Here is a 12950-nt window from a genome sequence, read left to right on the forward strand (position 1 = left end):
AGGTTAAATTAAATCAACATACTTCTCAGATCATTCTGGTTAATGCCAAATGCAAATTGCAATTTCAAAATGCAGTTTTACAAATGTTTCAACAAATGATAGTCCTCTATATTTTCTTTTTATGTTTATCATTACTATTAAAAAGTTGATGTTGAATGCATATTCAGAAAAGTACACAATTCATAGTTGTTTACTTTAGTGAATTGTCACAAAGTAAACATATCATCACCCAAGTCAAGAAATGGAGTACTACCAGAGAAACCAGAAATCCCCCTGTGACCTGCCCCAAATGCTACATCCTTTCTCCTCCCCAAAGACCTATTGTCTTCTAACACCATGGCTTAGTTTTGTCTATTTTTGAACTTTAGAACTTTTAAAGGCTTTCGTGTAGTAGGAGTTTGAAAAACAATCTAAGGCTGACTATTATATTTGTACTTGATAAAGATTTCATTTTGTAAGTAGTATTTTTTTAAAAAATTGCGTTTCTAATTCTTCATTGCTAATATATAGAAGTTGAATTATTTTGTGTGTTGGTCTTGTATCTTGTGACCTTATCAAACTCACTTATTAGTTCTAGGAGCTTTTTGTAACTTTCTCAGATTCTTCCTTGAGGACAATCATACTGTCTGTGAATGGGGACAGTTTTTTCCTTTCTAACTTGTAAGCCTTTTATTACTTTTTATAACCTCATTGCAGTAGCTAGGATGTCAAGTGTGATACTGAATAGGAATGGTAAGAGCAGTCATCTTTCCCTTGTTCCTGATCTAAGGGGAGAGTATTCAGCCTTTCACCACTAGGTATGATGTTAGGCAGAGGTTTTTTGTAGATCTCCTTTATTTCTATTTTTTAATTTTTATTTTATTTTTGGCTGCGTTAGGTCTTCATTGCCGTGCATGGGCTTTCTCTAGTTGCGGTGAGCGGGGGCTACTCTTCATTGCAGTGCGTGGGCTTCTCATTGCGGTGCCTTCTCTTGTTGTGGAGCACTGGCTCTAGGCGTGCGGGCTTCAGTAGTTGTGGCACACGGGCTCAGTAGTTGTGGCGCATGGGCTTAGTTGCTCTGAGGCATGTGGGATCTTCCCGGACCAGGGCTCGAACCCGTGTCCCCTGCATTGGCAGGTGGATTCTCAACAACTGAGCTACCAGGGAAGTCCTGTAGATGTCCTTTAATACAGGGGTCCCCAGTCCCTGGGCCACAGACCACTACCGGTTGGTGGCCTGTTAGGAACCAGGCCACACAGCAGGAGGTGAGCAGCGGGCGAGCAAGCAAAGCTTCATCTGCCGCTCCCCATCACTCCCCATCGCTCACATTACCACCTGAACCACTGCCCCTCCCCCACCCCATCCGTGGAAAAATTGTCTTCCATGAAACTGGTCCCTGGTGCCAAAAAGTTTGGGCATCACTGCTTTAACAGAAGTTCCTTTCTCTTTCTAGTCTGCTGAAAGTTTTTTTTTTTTTTTTTTAAATTAATTAATTAATTTATTATTTATTTTTGGCTGTGTTGGGTCTTCGTTTCTGTGCGAGGGCTTTCTCCAGTTGCGGCGAGTGGGGGCCACTCTTCATCGCGGTGCGCGGGCCTCTTACTGTCGCGGCCTCTCTTGTTGCGGAGCACAGGCTCCAGACGCGCAGGCTCAGTAGTTGTGGCTCACGGGCCCAGTTGCTCCGCGGCATGTGGGATCCTCCCAGACCAGGGCTCGAACCCGTGTCCCCTGCATTAGCAGGCAGATTCTCAACCACTGCGCCACCAGGGAAGCCCTGCTGAAAGTTTTAATCATGAATAGATGTAAAATTTTGTCACATTCCTTTTCTGCATCAATTGGTGCTGCCTTTAGACTGTTGATAGAGTGGATTACATTGATTGATTTTTGATTATTGAAACCAGCCTTGCATTTCCAGTTGGTGGTGGTATGCTATTATTTTTTTATATTGCTGAATTTGGTTAGCTAATATTTCACTGAAGATTTTTACATCTATGTTTATGAGGTATATTAGTCTATACTTTGCTTGTACTGTTGTATCAGTGTAGTGCTAGTGTCATAAAAAAAGTTGGGAAGTATTTCGTCCTTTTCTGCTTTCTGGAAGAACATTGTGTAAAATGTGTACTATTTCTTCTTTAAATATTAGGTGGAATTTACCAGTGAAACAGTCTGGGCATGGGAATTTCTTTTTCAGAATGTTTTAACCATGGATTTAATAGTTTTAAGATTATGTAGGTTATTTATTTCATTTAGGGTGAGTTTTGGTAGTTTGATTTTTTTAAGAAATTGGTTCATTTTTTCTAATTTTAAAAAATTGAGATGTTCATAGTATTTACTCATTATCCTACTAATGCATATCGAATCTATAATGATATTCTTTCATTCCTGATATTGGGAATTTGTGTTTTTTATTTTTTTTTTCTTTTCAGTCTTTGAAGATGTCCATCAATTTTATTGTTATTTTCAAAGAACTAGCTTTTGATTTTGTGATTTTTCCCTATTGTTTTCCTGCTTTCAATTTTATTGATTTCTATGTTTTAGTATTTCCTTCCTCTGTTTCCTTTGGGTTTATTTTTCTCCTCTTTTTCTGGTTTATTAAGGTGGAAGCTTAGATTATTGACTTGAGATTTTTTTTCTAATGTAAGCATTTACTGTTTGGAGATTTTGCTGGTTTTTCTTTCTGTTATTGACTTATAGTTTAATGACATTATTGTCAAAGAACATATATTGTATGATTTCAATTCTTTTAAATTTGTTAAGGTTTCTTTTATGACCCAGTATGTGGTCTATCTTGGTGAATGGTCTATGTGTACTTGAAAAAAAATACATATTCTGCTGTTGTTGGGTGGAGAATTCTATGAACATCAATTAGATGCCAGTGGCTGATGGTGCTGTTCAATCGCCAATGGTAATTGTTCAAACCAGCAATTCTATAATCTTGCTGATTTTCTGTGTACTACTTCAATCAATAACTGAGGAGTGTCAAGTCTCCAAGTATAATTGTGGATATTTCTCTTTTCTGTTCTTGCGTTTTTGCTTTATGTTTAAAGCTCTATTGTTTGGTGCATACACACTTAGAATTGTTATGTCTTCTTGGTGAAGTGATCATTGTATCACTATAGAACGTCCTTCTTTGTACCTGGTCATTTTCTTTGTTCTGAAGTCCACTTTGTCTAAAATTAACATAACCACTCAGTTTTTGGTTTTTTTTTTCTTTTTTGAAAATGTGTGCATGGTATATCTTGTTTCATCCTTTTACTTTAAATTTACCTATATCATCATATTTGAAGTTAGTTTCTTGGGTACAGCATATAGTTGGGACATTTAAAAAAATTCATTCTGACAATATCTATCTTTTAACTGCATATTTAGACCACTTACATTTAATTATTATGTTTAGATTTAGGTCTATAATTTTAGAATTTGTTTTCTCTTTGTGAGTGTATGTTTCTGTTTTCAGCTTTGTGAGATCCTAAGCAAAAAGCCTAAAGAGTCCTGCATAGGCTTCTGACTTATAAATAACAGATTTGTGTGCTTTTAAGCTGCTCCTTTTGTGGTAATATGTTATGCAGCAGTAGAAAAGTAATACAGGTTTATTCCTACATTGAATCAGAGGTGGCCTATGTGATCAGTAGAATATGAAGGAAGCGACAGTGTATGACTGAAGACAACCTCACACAGGCACCATAGTAGCCCTGTGAAGAGGCTGGCATGGAAAGGGATTGAACCCTCCTGCCAAGAGCCCGCGTCATCTTCCAGTCACATGAGTGAGCCACCTTGGCAGTGGATCCTCCAGCCCCAATCAAGTCTTCAGATGTCTGTAGCTCTAGCCAACATCTGATCACAACTTCATGAGGCTCTTGGCCAGAACCACTTAGCCAAGCAACTCCTGAATTCCTGACCTCAGAAACAGTAAGAGATTATAAATGATTACTGTTTAAGCCACTAAACTTCGGGGTAATTTTTAATGCAGCATTAAATAACTAATATATAGACCTATTGTGTGTGAGGCACTGTTCTACATGTTAGGGATATAGCAATGAATAAAGCCAAGTGCCTGCTGTCACGGAGTTCATACTCTACTTTAAGGGAGAAGATAAAAACTATATAAATAGATAAACATGGCAGGTGATAAAAGTCAATCAGAATAAGAAGGATGAAAAGTGATGCTGAGGTTTCTATAAGATGGCCAGGGAGTATACCTCTTTGATAAGTAGAAATTTGAACAGTGATCTGAAGTGGGGGGTCAAACCACACAGGTATTTGGGGGCAGAACACTCTAGCAGAGGGAGCTTCAAATGTAAAGACCACGAGGTGGGAGTGTCCTTAGTGATTATGACGAATTGCTAAAGATAGGAAGAGATCTGTGTCTAGTTTTAATTGATATACTTCTAGAATGTTTGAATGAGAGTCGCCAGATCAAATACAGGATTCCCTGTAAAAACTGAATTTTAGATAAACACTTTTTTTTTAAAGTGTAGGCATGTCTCAAATATTGCATGGAGAATATTTACTAAAAATTATTAGTTGTTTATCTGAAGTTCAAATTTAACTAGGTATCCTCAGTTTTTATTTGCTATATCAGGCAACCCTATTTGGAGGAAAGGAAAATCTGAAGACAAACAGCTAAAATGATTACAAGAATGGAATATACATTTTTGGGAGGAATAATGAAGGAGTTTATATGTGTATTCTGAGACAGAGAAGGCTAAGAGGATGCTCTCATCCTCAAATTAGGGCAACACAATAGAATAGAAAATACAGAGTATTGGGGGCTAGTAAAGCTACCTTTACTTCCTGGACAGCGTCCTTTTGATGTTTTGTAGGCAATGGAAACTAAAACCCACTGAATATATACATGTCTTTGGACAATCATTCTCATAGGTAGCATAAAAGGGTAGTGTCAGATAATATCTGCAATCCCTTTTGGCTTCAACACTCTGTGATACAATGAAGGGTTAGAAATTGTACACTAGCTTGTTGTTTTTCCATCTCCACAGAGAATAGAGCATGAGTTGATAAGTCTTGCAATGAGACGATTGATTAAATGTAGAGAACTGAACTGAAGGGCAATTAAACGCTGGAATGACTTTGCCTGGGAGGCTGTGGAACCTCGCTCTTTTGTGATCTTTAAGAGGAGGCAGCAGCTGTTGTGGGTAACGGAGGTCACAGAGTGCCATCTTGGAGAGGGAGGATTGAACCAGGTAGACTTTTAAGGGTCCAGATCCTGGGAATCACTTCTTTTTGGTCTAGAGAAGTGGAGGGAAATGATCCTTTACTTCTCTTAGGAGTTGGTACCAGTTCTCTAAGTTCACTGTCATTATGTTGATGTAGCCCTAAAACAGGCTTTCAGACGTGTGTTCTTTTTTTTTTTTTTTAATTAATTAATTAATTTATTTATTTTTGGCTGTGTTGGGTCTTCGTTTCTATGCGAGGGCTTTCTCTAGTTGCGGCAAACGGGGGCCACTCTTCATCGCGGTGCGCGGGCCTCTCACTATCGCGGCCTCTCTTGCTGCGGAGCACAGGCTCCAGACGCGCAGGCTCAGCAGTTGTGGCTCACGGGCCTAGTTGCTCCGCGGCATGTGGGATCTTCCCAGACCAGGGCTCGAACCCGTGTCCCCTGCATTAGCAGGCAGATTCCCAACCACTGCGCCACCAGGGAAGCCCCAGACGTGTGTTCTTTATACCTGAATCAGAATTACTCAGAATGACTTAACTACTAGAATTAAAAAAATGCAGATTCCTGAGACCCACCCAGACTGAATCTGAAAGAAGTGTCCCGGACTATGCATTTTAACAAGTTCCCCAAGTGGTCCATATGTATACTATGGGTTGAGAGCCATGGTCACTGAGAAATGAGAGTCTTTCTTGCTCTCCTTAGAGACAGACCTTTAATGACCTGTATAGTCTTACGTTGGTGACTGAGGCCTCTGCCTAAGCTTATTTCCTGGAGGGGAGGTACATGCGCTAAGAATGAAACTGGAGAATGGAGATGCTGAAGGATTTAAAGATGATTTTGGTCAGGTTGTTCTAGGCCAAGTGAAGGAGTGGAGGAGAGAGAAAGAAACTGGGGTTTACTGGACGCTTTTGCCAAACACTTGCATTACAATGAAAACCCATGTCCTAAAACTATTTCTGTCCCTCTTTGTTTTATCTTCTTGAAATCTGCTACCAATTTTTTTCTTTGAAAAAAAAAATGGGATGGTACCTTTATTAAGCCAAAAAGAAGGATGTTTTCCATTCCATAGTCAGGATAGATTGGGGATGCAGAGTATCACAAGCAGCTATGGGTGGACAACCATCCCTTCTTAAAGTTTCTGGAAAGAACCAAAGGAGCTGGTAAAAATATAACAGAGGAAGAGCGTGGGGTCATCTAAGTAATTTAATGTATTTTAATATTATAAAAGGAATCCCAAGTTCCACTCTGACCCTGTATTTCAAGAGTTGTTGTGAGAGTCCTTGATGAGGGAGAACTATGAAGGGAGGACTCGTAGGTAGACCATTCCAATATCCCCACCAACGTCACTGGAGATTCTCCTGGAGCAGGTCCCTCCAGCCAGCTATGTAGGTCACATCTCAGATCTGGGTCACTTTTGGAATCCTCTCCAGACTTCTGCTGAACTCTGACTTGCTTCTCCCTCTCTTCCTTTCAGCGTTTACATGTATCTCTGCTTCAAGTTTGGCTATCTTCAAATGAACTCCCACTGGTGGATGGCCCTGTCATTATTAAGGTGCCCCACGCCTCAAGCTCCTCTACCTTCTGAGGCTCTTTTGCCTCCTTTCTAGGTTGATGCAGGGCAGGTAACTGGCTTCCTGGACTTTGTCTCCTCTGCCTTAGACACAGAACCCTGAACCTGTCTATGTGTGGCAGTTGACTTGGGGTCAGGGGACTAGCCAGCTTCTTGCACACTGGGGACTCTGAAACGTGCCAGTGTTTACTGTTTGAGCATCTCAACAAGCCATTTCAGCCCAAATGGGGGTAAACTCACTTCTTAGCCCAGGTCCACAAAACTTGCCTCAGAATGGGCTACAGCTAGTCTTTGCCTATGGTGATTCCAAACTGATTCTAAACATTTCTTCCAGCAGATTCACACAAAATAAATTTTTTGCCTGGCACAGCAGCCTGGTTTGATTTGGGTTATTTGACTACAAAAGCCCAGAGGCCAAGCATTTATTTAGAAATATTAGGAATCAGCAGCACAAATGAGATTGAGTTTTTGTGAAAAGTTAAAGATTTCTCATTTAGAAAGGGAGTTCCCGAAGGACCCCATTAGTCAAGCCTCACTAGTAATTAGTCTGATTTCTCAGGCAAGAGGCAGGCTAATTGTCTACCATCCATTCCGGAAGGCCTAGAGACACTTTAAACCCTACCACCCATTGAAAAATATCTTTGGAAGATTTCCTGCTGTATCTAAAGTCTTTTCTTTCTTTTTTTTTTAAAATAGATCTTTATTGGAGTATAATTTCTTCACAATACTGTGTCAGTTTCTTCTATTAACTAAATGTTGAAACTGAGATCAATATATGAAAATATGAACAAAATGGCTGATTATAAACGTGTCTTTTCAAATGGCAAATCATGGGTCTATTACTGATGACACTCAACTATAGAGAAGTGGAAAGGAGCTGAAATTTATTAAGCAACACTGTGATATCCATGTTATTATCCAAGTTTAATAGAAGAAACAGCTGAAGCTCAAAGAAGGTAAATAACTTTCCCAAAGTCACGCAATGAGTTCGTGGCAGAGCTGGGATTCAATGGACTAAAGTGAGCGCGGTTTCCAGAAGCCAATGTAAAGGTTAGGAAAAAAGCAGCATTGAATTGGCGGTGTTGGAGGCTGGCTGGCTATCAAGAGCCAGGATGATCTAGTTGTAGCCATGTGATCTCCCAGGGACAGAATCCGTTAACCAAGTGTGTACAATGAGGCCGATGTTGAAGCCAGTGTAGACGGCTCGGCTTGGGTGTAATATGTGCTCACCTGCGCATTTGGACTTGTCTCACCATGGCGCTTTTGGGATACAGATCTAGAAGCACACAGCGTGTGGCCCTGTAACAGAGTCCTTGGGGGAGGAGGCGCTAGTGGAACTCGGTCATGAAGCCCACAGCAGCTCTGGTGCCTGACACTTCAGAAATGCCCAGAAAGGTTCCTCTCAGCGTAGACAACTCACAGAGACATTGGCAGCTTAGGTGCAGACAGATCACCCCACCCCCTGCAGTCTCTTTTTCTTTCTTTCTTTCTTTTCTTTCTTTCTTTCTTTCTTTCTCTTTCTTTCTTTCTTTTATTTATTTAGCATCTTTATTGGGGTATAATTGCTTTACAATGGTGTGTTAGTTTCTGCTGTATAACAAAGTGAATCAGCTATACATATACATACATCCCCATATCCCCTCCTTCTTGCGTCTCCCTCCTACCCTCCCTATCCCACCCCTCTAGGTGGTCACAAAGCACGGAGCTGATCTCCCTGTGCTATGCGGCTGCTTCCCACTAGCTATCTATTTTACATTTGGTAGAGTATATATGTCCATGCCACTCTCTCACTTCATCTCAGCTTACCCTTCCCACTCCCTGTGTCCTCAAGTCCGTTCTCTACGTCCTGCAGTTTCTTTCTGACGGGTTCAGGAGAGCCCCAGCTTGCAGCACTGTCGTGCAGGACGGAGGGCACTGACCTTGGCTGCTTCCCCCTCTCTTGACACCAGGAGGTGGCGCCGTTGCCCACTTGACTTCTGCTCCCGCGCCTCCATTCCAGTGTGTACTGGCCTCTGTCACTCCCTTCCACGCTGCACCCAGAGGTGTCCCAGCTGCACAGTGTTGGGGTGCGGTGAATCCCCTTCACCCTCTCTTGTGTTCCCAAAGTTCCAGGCTTCCCGTTTCTTAAAGAGTTCTCATGGGTTGTGCTATTTTATTGATCCTCCTCCAGTCCTGTGGGCTCCTAGGAACCCGGTAGAGAAAGATCCCCAAGGGGCCTGTGCCTTTTGTTGGCCCTTCAGAATTGGAGTGTCTAAGACTCCATTGTTAAAAATGCTGATTTCAAGGCCTTACCCCCAGAGACTGATTTGGTAGGTCTGGGGTTTGGGGCCTGGATGCCGTGTCTTCAGTAAGCTGCTCAGGAATTCTGGCACAGAAGTTGCGTTGATGAACAGTGGTGTTGGAGCTGCGGTGCTACCCTGCCTTAGCCGTCTGTGTTCACCTGACTGGCTGGATGCCAAGCTCCCGATGGGCAGGGATGATGGCTCATTCGCGTCCACACCTTAGTGTCGAGCCCGGGACCTGGCACCCAGTGTGGCGTCAAGTAGATGGCTGGGGCATGAAAATGTCGGAGATACTGTGTGAGTGGGCTTTTCTTTACCAAGTTAAAGAACTGGCTGAAAAATCCTCCTGTCCTTGGTGCACTGTGTTGACAATGGGCCATCCTAAGTCCCATGTGCTGAGAGTAGAATTTAGGCAGAAGGCAATGGGAAGAGAATTTTAGCAACGTAGGGAACCAGCTCCCAACAGGCAAACAATGGCCAGGCAACAAGCATTTAGGGCCCAAATCAGAATCTACATGTGGCTCAGTAAGTGTCTCTGAAATTGTAACAGAGAGGCCGTCAGGCACCTCCGGAAAGGTGGGTGACAGAGCCAGACTGGGTGATGACCAGGCTGCAAGAAGAGAGGTATTGCCCTCTCCACCCTGGCACCACCCCACCCACTCCGTGCCCCCGGTTTCTTCATGCCTTCCAGATTTCTTAGAGGGGAGTTCATTCTCTAAAGGCATTTTTCACTTTTTAAAGTATTTTTTGGAGGCCAAAGAAGTTTGACCTAAGTGGAGGAATTGGTAACTTCTTCGAGCAGAGATTAGGCTTTGATGGTAAAATTGTCCAATATTCACAGCCCTTTGATTGAATAAAGCACGCCTGTATCGTGTCCTCATCAGACAGTGGACAGAGGCCTGAGCAGACTGCGGCTTTAACCCCGGGAAGGCCCTCGGAGCAAACACCACGTGGCTTAGGGGGCTCTCTACATTAGGCTTTCTCCCACTGAGGACCCCTTCCTGCCCTGCAGAATCCATGTTTCCAGGACCACAGCTCCCAGATGGCCCTGAGCTCTGATCCAGTGGAGCCTTTGTAACTCTTAGACTGCATCTAGCAGCTGCACAGAGTTGGGGGATGGGACCCTGTCTTTATAATAATGTGACCTAGTGGTTGCTGCGTTCTGACTGCGCCTGAACTTCATACATGCCTAGCATTTCACCTGCACTGCCTTGTTTATACCACATAACAACCCTTTGAGGACTACGCCTCTCCAGAGAAGGAAACTGAGGCTGGGATGGCAAAGCGGGGCACAGTAACTTGCCTCAGGAGTCAGCTGGTGGTCCACTGGACGCCCAAGCCACACTCAATCTCTGTGCTATGCTCATCTCTACTTTTTTGCCCCCAAAATGGAATTTAAAATCAGTCTCTGTTTTTGTTGATCATGACAGCAGGGCATTGTTTATTTTCTGAACTGGACTTGGCATGAGGTTGTGCCTTCCTGAGTCCGTTTTGATGCCTTTCCCTCATGGCGGCCCACTGTCCTCCAAAGTGGTTGCCATCGTAGAACACTTGCTTCAGAATTATAGGTAAATTCAAAATACTTCCCAGCTCATGAGCGTCTATAAGCCTGAGTGGCTTCACAGAGATGTTGCCTCATGTCCTTTTTGTTCTGGTTCAGAAGGTTCAGACTCTAAGAATATGTGAGAATCAGAAGAACAGCAGCTATATTTTTGAGCCTTTTATTTGGAATAATTTCATACTTATAAAAAACTTGCAAAAATAAAAATAGTACAAGAGCCCCTATATTGTCATCATTTTTCTCTACTTGCTTTATTATTTGCATGTTTCTCCACTCTCCATATATATATATAAGAAAACACACACACACATACATATAATGGTTAAGAAAAAATTATATATAACATATATATAATATACATCTCTATATCTATTATAATAAGTATAATATAATGTTTTTCTGAACAGTTTGAGAGTAAGTTACCTGCTTCATGGCCCTTTACCCCTAAATGTTTCAGTGTGTATTTCCTAAGAATGGCAATACTCCATAACATGATTTAATACTTGACAAAGTACGTTTATCTAATCTCCCCTCCATATATAGATTTTGTTAGATGACTTATCAGTGTCCTTTCTAGCATTCCGCCTTCCAGCACAGGATCCAGTGTGGGGACAGGTCTTGGATTTTGTTGTCATGTCTTTTAGCCTCCTTTAATCTGGCTTTTATGACATTGATCCCCCCTTCCCCTCACATGCACCATTTTTTTTAATCTTCACGTATCTGTGTGCCATCTTTGTGCAGGGGCAATGTTGATCTTCTTCATATTGTTCCAATTTTACTACATTTACTGCCGAAGTGAGCACCACACACCATGTGGTTTCAATAGCACGCTCTTCATCGTGTGCTTGTCTGGCGTTTCGTCCTGGTTAGACTGAGGTTATACAATCTCAGGTGATGTGAGTCCTGTCCAGGGTGTCTGGAGCCACACAATGTGATCCGCCCCGCATAGATGATGTTCATTTGGACCTGGTCCAAATTTGTTCATTTGGACCTGGTCAAGGTGTTGTACAATTTCTTCATTCTGGCTGCTCTTTTGGTCTTTTTTCCCTTGCCACTAATAAGCAGTGTGTGGGGAGTCACTTTCATTAATATCCCAGCAGCAACTATCGTGAGGGCACTTTTCCCAGCCAAACACTGCGAGCCACAGACATGGCCTCTTTTCATCCCAGGGAGGCTCCTTCTGCTTCTCGTGACCAGAGCCCGTCTTCTCTTGGCTCAAAGCCCTCTCGGGTACGCCGTATCAGGAGCGGGATCACACCTGTGGTTTTTAATGCTGTGATTGGGAAGCTGCGGATGGAACTGGAGCAGAGGAAAAGAGGGAAGAAGAAGTGTTAATTAGAGGATCTGTGAAGAGGGGGGAGACTGCCTCCCGAAGCCTGGCTTGGCTCCGGGAAAGGGAAGAACGGACCGGAGGGGCTGGGAGAGCAGGAGAGTCAGTCACCGAGCCGCGCTAGTGAAGTTTGACCTGGCTTTGCAAAGCTGAGCACCTGGCCTCCCACACTCTGAGGGGTCAGTAGCCCAGGCCCTCGTCTTAGCGGAGTTCTCAGAGGGGGGGCGGCATCCTGGAATGTCCGAGGAAGGATAGCTTCTAGAGTGAGCTAGCAGCCGCCAAGACTTCTAAAGAGACCGCAAAATCCAGCAACCTCATAACAAAGCAGAGCCCCAGAGGAGTCATTTAAACTCCTATCTGGCCCCCGGCTGTGCACAGCCGTTCCAGCACCAAGTGGAAGCCAAGGTGCCTGACAGAGCTGAGCTGTGCTGGAAACACAAAACTGGCCAACCATTCATGGAGAAATTCTACCCAGCGCCCAGGGAAGCCGGGTTTTCATCCAGCTCTCTGCAAAACAAAGAAGTAAATAACGGTGTCTTCATTATTAAATTCTATTGTATGATCTCCAAATAGGCTTAAGAGAGGCCCCTTTGATTAGTGGGCCCCTGAAAAAGAGCTGCCAGGAAGCACCGTGAGGGCTCTCTCTCAAGCTGGGAAGGCACCCTGGTAGATAACAATGCAGAGACATTTTTCTATCCATCCATCCATCCATCCATCCATCCATTCTTTCAACCAATGAATATTTCTTGAGTAACTACCATGTACCTAGAGACCCAGGGCACTGAGCTGGAGATGGAGAGGGGAGAAAACTTCCTAATAATGAAAGGAGAAATAGCTCTGTCCTGGTTGGGTGAATGGAGGAAATCTTGACTTTTCCTGTCATTAAGAAAACGTAGAGCCTCTAATGATATTTATAAATACAGAATCTAGAATCTACTGAAAGTAAAGAACTTTGTTTTTCTCTTACTCTAGGGAAAGAAAAGAAAGAAACACAAGCTGATCATTAATTAGAATCAACCATTAAGTCTGTGAGGTGTGGGGCTGCTAAAAGG

The 12950-nt window shown here is 42.9% G+C and overlaps 1 non-coding gene across 1 annotated transcript; it reads right to left on the reverse strand.

The window, feature by feature from the left end:
* Nucleotides 1–11264: 11264 nt before the first annotated feature.
* On the reverse strand, nucleotides 11265–11367 carry LOC118898659. Its single transcript, XR_005020799.1, has one exon. It is a non-coding gene; the product is annotated as a U6 spliceosomal RNA (small nuclear RNA).
* Between the last annotated feature and the right edge of the window lie 1583 nt (nucleotides 11368–12950).

The sequence above is a fragment of the Balaenoptera musculus genome, chromosome 7, assembly GCF_009873245.2.
Source record: "Balaenoptera musculus isolate JJ_BM4_2016_0621 chromosome 7, mBalMus1.pri.v3, whole genome shotgun sequence".
Taxonomy (NCBI): Eukaryota; Metazoa; Chordata; class Mammalia; order Artiodactyla; family Balaenopteridae; genus Balaenoptera; species Balaenoptera musculus.